The sequence below is a fragment of the Salvelinus sp. IW2-2015 genome, linkage group LG27 (assembly GCF_002910315.2).
Source record: "Salvelinus sp. IW2-2015 linkage group LG27, ASM291031v2, whole genome shotgun sequence".
Taxonomy (NCBI): domain Eukaryota; kingdom Metazoa; phylum Chordata; class Actinopteri; order Salmoniformes; family Salmonidae; genus Salvelinus; species Salvelinus sp. IW2-2015.
Window position 1 is genome coordinate 28,557,518 of NC_036867.1, and position 6,852 is coordinate 28,564,369.

At 42.5% G+C, this 6,852-nt stretch overlaps 1 long non-coding RNA gene across 1 annotated transcript; it reads right to left on the minus strand.

The window, feature by feature from the left end:
* Window positions 1-1,696: 1,696 nt before the first annotated feature.
* LOC139023159 (uncharacterized) lies at window positions 1,697-6,048 on the minus strand. Its single transcript, XR_011474315.1, has 3 exons — window positions 6,002-6,048; window positions 5,685-5,732; window positions 1,697-2,333 (listed from the first exon to the last, which is right to left on the minus strand). It is a non-coding gene; the product is annotated as an uncharacterized lncRNA (long non-coding RNA).
* Between the last annotated feature and the right edge of the window lie 804 nt (window positions 6,049-6,852).

Here is a 6,852-nt window from a genome sequence, read left to right on the forward strand (position 1 = left end):
TAGGGCGATTAGGCGTGGCTCTCAGTCGGCACTCCAATTCATCCCAAAGGTTTTTGATGGGGTTGAGGTCAGGGCTCTGTGCAAACCAGTCAAGATCTCGACAAACCATTTCTGTAAGGACCTCGCTTTGTGCACGGGGGCATTGTCATGCTGAAACAGGACAGGGCCACAAAGTTGGAAGCACAGAATCGTCTAGAATGTCATTGTATGCTGTAGCGTTAATGTTTCCCTTCACTGGAACTAAGGGGCCTAGCCCGAACCATGAAAAACAGCACAAGACCATTGTTCCTCCTCCACCAAACTTTAAAGTTGGCACTATGAATTTGGGGAAGTAGCGTTATCCTGGCATCCGCCAAACCCAGATTCGTCCTTTGGACTGCCATATGGTGAAGCGTGATTGTCACTCCAGAGACATTCCACAGCTTCAGAGTCCAATGGTGGCGAGCTTTACATCACTTCAGCCGAAGCTTGGCATTGCGCATGGTGATCTTAGGCTTGTGTGCGGCTGCTCGGCCATGGAAACCCATTTCATGAAGCTCCCGACAAACAGTTATTGTGCTGACATTGCTTCCAGGGGCAGTTTGGAACTCAGCCGTGTTACAACCTAGGACATACGATTTTTACGCACTACGCGCTTCAGCACTCGGGGGTCCAGTTCTGTGAACTTGTGTGGCCTACCACTTCACGGCTGAGCGATTGTTCCTTCGAGATGTTTCCAATTCACAATAACAGCACTTACAGTTGACCGGGGAAGCTCTAGCAGGGCAGAAATTTGACAAACTGACTTGTTGGAGAGGTGGCATCCTGAAAGTCACTGAGCTCTTCAGGAAGGCCATTCTATTGCTAATGTTCATCTATGGAGATTACACGGCTGTGTGCTCGATTTTATACCCGTCGGCAATGGGTGTGGCTGAAATAGCAGAATCCACTAATTTGAAGGGGTGTCCACATACACTATATATACGAAAGAATGTTGCTTTGCCCAAATAATAGTCATCAATCATCACTATGAAAGGCATTAGAGTATTGCTATGAACTATTAAGCAGTCAGTTGTGATGGGTGTGACCTTTTGTAGGAACAAGAACCATCATCGAACTCTAACATAAAATACGATAGGTACATGTGGCATACCAACCCAACTCATCAATCAATTCAGTGGCCTTGTGGTTAGTGTCTGCACTAAGATTTGAAGGTTAGGGTTTTGATCTCCGGTCAAGTTATGCAATGCCTCTCTGCTTGGCACTCAGCACTGTGTCTTGCCCATAAGCAGGTTGGCATTTATTGAGATGACTCCAGTATGAAGGCAGCTCTGCAGAGTGGTATTTAGCTGGCACAGCCAGTCATAAAATCAGATTTTAAACCTAACCTTGCCCACACTCCTAACCCTAATGCTTAACCCTGAATTAAGATCAAGAAGCACATTTTTATTTTCATAGATTTTTTTGATATAGCCAATTTTTACTTGGCAGCCTTCCCATCTAGCGGAAACCGCTCAGTTCTGCCTCCAGGGCAAGACTCATGACAAATGTCAACCTGCGTCCATAGGGTGTACATGTACTTGTAGACCAAGATGCCTCACACTATGGAAACAGGCTCCAACAAAGCTTACTTTACTTACATGTGGCATAAAGATCAAAGAGGCAGACAAGAGCCAGGTGGCCTTTAAATTGTCATCCTTTATTGTCTCATCTTCTTTACAATCATAACTGTTCTGGACAATATGCAATGCAACTATTGAGATAGATGTGGAATTAGATACATCATCTAAATGTTTTGTCATATTTGTATTTGTCTGGACAAAAACACACTTTATGATATGACCTCCTAATCTCAGTTACATACACTATACACAGTCTTATCAGATCAGCCACACATTAGGATGCATGCACATATTCAAAAGGTTAGCATACAATAACCACTAAAGTATGACTTTGTAATCCTCGCAGAGTAGACATCAATACAGAGAAAAATGGAGAGCCGTCTGAAACACAACCTACAGTACTTGTTTTGAATACTGAGCGAGTTGAATCCCAGCCAAAACAATGTAACTACATACTGATGACAGTTTACCCACATACTGTAGTACCACAAAAGTCCTTTTTATCACTCAACTTGAATGATAACGCTTGAGGGGTTTTCTGGAATCAGATGAGGTTGCTAACTACATTCCTATGCACCTGACAGACACGCCTATGCACCTCCCAGACACGCCTATGCCACTCCCAGACACGCCTATGCACCTCCCAGACACTCTACAGAAGGGTCTGTGTGTGTGCTTCCTGGTGAAAGGAGAGGATAGGTGAATAGAGCGTTGATCAGCAGGCGCCGGTCCCTGCATAAAGACAACAGAGAAAAACACAGTTGGTCAGGACAGAGGAGCAAAGCTGAAAATGTCATGTGGAGACCTGCACCACTTATTGAAATGTACCTTTTGGTATGTAAATCAGGTGACAAATGAGGTTCTAAGTTGGTTAGGGGGTCTTTAACATGTCTTCGTATTAATAAAACAACAATAACTACAACATTTGAAAGTATTCAGATCCCTTGACTTTTTCCACATTTTGTTACCTTACATCCTTATTCTAAAATGTATTAAATTGTTGTTTTTCCTCATCTACACACAATACCCCATAATGACAAAGCAAACACAGTTTAAAAAACAGATACCTTATTTACATAAGTATTCAGACTCTTTATTCAGTACTTTGTTAAAGCACCATTGGCAGCGATAACAGCCTCGAGTCTTCTTGGGTATGACGCTAAAAGCTTGGCACACCTGTATTTGGAGAATTTCTCCCATTCTTCTCTGCAGATCCTTTCAAGCTCTGTCAGGATGGATGGGGAGCGTCGCTGCACAGATATTTTTCAGGCCTCTCCAGAGATGTTCAATCGAGTTCAAGTACGGGCTCTAGCTGGGCCACTCAAGGACATTCAGAGACCTGTCCCGAAGCCACTCCTGCATTGTCTTGGCTGTGTGCTTAGGGTTGTTGTCCTGTTGGAAGGTGAACCGTCGCCCCAGTTTGAGGTCCTGAGCACTCTGGAGCAGGTTTTCATCAATGATCTCTTGGTACTTTGCTATGTTCATCTTTCCCTCGATCCTGACGAGTCTCACAGTCCCTGCCGCTGAAAAACATCCCCACAGCATAATGCTGCCACCACCATGCTTCACTGTAGAGATGGTGCCAAGGTTCCTCCAGACGTGACACTTGGCATTCAGGCCAAAGAGTTCAATCTTGGTTTCATCAGATCAGATCCTCCCCTCAAGATACCCCTCTCTGGTCTCACAGTGGTATGTTCCATGAGCAGAGCTTCCTTCACTGATGGGACACTGTAGATGTGTGCTGTAGTTTGCTGGTATGACACAGGGGGGATGTTTCCAGGGAATTTACAACTTGTGCTTTGAGTTGTAGATTGGTGAACACAAGTAAAGTCTCTGCAAACATGTTACATTTCCTCAAATTTCATAATCATACTGTAGATCCCCATTTTCATGCAGTGATGAGATGAGGGAATGAATTGATGATTGAACATTCAAATGAACAATGACAAATGAAACGAAGCAGAATCTCATTTTAACTAGAGAAAAATCTCTCATGTATGACATTAAAAAAGCAATTGAAAACCACTCAGACAGAAAGGAACGGCACCGGCATCACTCACCGGCGATGGTAAGAATAACATTAGCGTAAATGAGTGGAGGAAGTCTTGTAGTAATGTGTGTAAGTTCCTTCGTCTGTGACAGAGACATTGGCAATGAGCAGGGAGCAGTTCCAAACCTCTAAGTTCAGGAAGAGCTAAGATGTGCTCCGATAGCGAGGGTCCGACACAGTGTCCACATTGCCGTTAACAGTGTTGTCATCGATCTAGTACTTGACAACTGTGTGCTTACTCTTTTCCCAGACTAGGGTGGGTTGTTTACTGGGAGTGCAGGACTAGGGGAGTAGGACCTGTTGTCCAATAAGGGCAGTCACAGAATCCGTTGAATACCCATTTTACATTCTCCAGAGCGACTTCATTTCTGGTCCCCCATGGGAATCGAACGCACAACCCTGGCGTTGCAAGCACCATGCTCTACCAACTGAGCCACACGAGACCCTGTGGGTGAATGGGGGAAAAAAACACCTGTCTCATATCCCTTGGCCGTTTCAGACAGAAGAGAAATGCTGCGTCACAAGCGCCTCAGATTAGGGCTGGGAATTGCCGGGAACCTCACGATACGATATTATCACAATACTGAGGTGTCAATACCATATGTATTGCGATTCTAAAAGTATGTGGACACCTGCTCGTCGAACATCTCATTCCAAAATCATGGGCATTAATATGGAGATGGTCCCCCCTGCGATAACAGACTAAAAGTGGTTCCACTAGATTTTGGAACATTGCTTTAGAGACTTGCTTCCATTCAACCACAAGAGCATTAGTGAGATCGGCTACGGGTTTGTCTGAAATAGCTGAATCCACTAATTTGAAGGTGTCCACATACTTTTGTATATATGGTGTATCACGATTCTATATGTATTACAATTCGATACTGTGATTTTATTGCGATTCGATGTTCCAAACATGTTGCGATTCGATGTTCCAAACATATTGCTCACTATATTTCTGCTGCAAAGAGACAAGAGAGAGCCTTTCAAAAACGAGTTTTGGAGATAAAAGTGCTAAAAACACAGTCACTCACCATTTAAAAAGAAGATGGTGAACAAGGTTTAGCTCAGGTACATTCGCAATTTCCCCCTACACTTCCTCAGATATGTTTTTTTTGCCTATCTGTAAGGGTACACTACAGCTTTTTAAGTACCGCCTCGAAACCTCATTGGGAGATGGTGGCTAGTGTCTGTGTTACATAACATGTCAAGAAGACATCTTCATATCTTGGCACCACATATAATGTGCTTTCTGCAACCACATGTTTACTAGGTATATATGTGGTTTAACTATTGGCATGTATTTGGGATTGAATTTCACACTCATGGTCTTGTGGCTGTGTCAGGTTTCCCTTCTTCTTTTCGCAGAGTCTGTGTCTAGTTAATGAAATTCTACCTAGGCCGAACCTTCAACGTTTGATAGACTGTATGTCTACTTTGTATTACCAATGGTATTGTATGGAATGGTGGGGCAGGGAAGCAAACCTGGGTCACTTGCATGAAAGGCAAACATCCAACTCATCTTACCAATAGGGTTAACTCACTTTGTGGGAATTGCAACGTGGCTCATATAGTGAGACTCATTACACTGCCTCTCCGAATGGGAAGGCACATACCCGTGATTCGACTACTCAGCCCCCTCACACATCCGGGCCTTCTGTTCTGATGGCCTCACAACCACCATTCTACTTCTGACACCAATGTAGTGAGCAAGGGGAAGGGAAGCAAACCCGGGTCGCAAACACTTGGTGGGAACTGTAATGTGGCCCATATAGCAAAGATCGCTACAGTATGATTAATTGTATTATGCTATTCTGAATTTGAGACCACATCTAAGATTGCTTCTGGGGTTTATTGATAGGAAGGGTCAAAATACCAAGGAGCAACCTGTTCTGTTTATGTGCTTAGCCTGCAATTGTACTGGCGCCATGTTGGAAAATACATATCTGGAATTCTCACTCTATGATCCATCTCAATCACTAATTTCTGCATTTTTTAAATGTCTGTACGGCAGAATATAGTAACAGACTTACCAGTGGGGCACACAGACACCAAATACTGTCCACATGCTTTTGTTAAACCTACAGCAAAATAATGGAGATGATAAAGACAAAAATTCAAACATAATACCGGTATACAAACATACAAGTTTTTGTATAATGACATTGTTTTGTATAAACACAAACATTTGTGAATGTAGAGGTGCAACTTTCTATGACAACCTTAATTGAATCAAGGCATTGTTAAAGATTGACTACATAAATGCTGTTATTCTTGATTTAAGCATTCATAAATAATTTACCTCCACATGACATTGAACAGAAGTAAATTAGTAAATGCAGAAACATACCTGTTAATTAACATGTTTTGCCCCAAACAAAATGCAGTTCTTGTAACAGTCAGTCTGATGAGGATGAAAGTGAAGGTATTAAAAGTATCCCTCAACTTTTATGCACAGTCACCAGTGATTTGAAATGCCTTACCTGGAATAATGGACATCACTGCCCTCGTGTGATCATAACGTTCACCCCTCTAATTCGCTGCCGTAAATACAGACAACTACTCTCCAAGACATGTATTCATTGCGTTCTATGAGTGATTGACATATTTGTCTACCAATACATCTTGCACTCATCCAATCCAAGCAGAGGGTACCAAAACCACTGGAATCAAAGTTAAAAATAGCACGCAGAACAGTTGCTTTTTCTTGTCATTGCATACACTGAAATTACAGTAAAAGTGCAGACATCAAGAAGCTGAGCAAAACTAGGTTCGTGTTGAGGTTAGTGTCCTTAAAAAAAATTACATTCGGTTTTGTGAAGACTTCTCTTTGGGACTTCTTGATGATACGATTAGTTTGCTATACAGTAGTTACCGCGGTCACGTGTCAGTTAACCCATTCATAGACGCTACCTTGCTTTAGCGCATAATTTACGATATAGTCCAGGGATAGGTGACATAATTGTTCCATTTTATGATACAAGTACCAAAGATGGTACACTACCACTAGATACCTTAAGGAACATTAGCTAAAGTTTGGAGACAGTCTGGAAAGCCCATCAGTCAACCAGGGTGGCCATCATAATCAAATGGCTGCCATCCAGATTTCCTGTTAGAAAATATACAAATCACTTTGTAATGTTATTTACCCATTAAATACACCTCACAGGTAGACAATAATTCTGATCATAAGGTACTCTT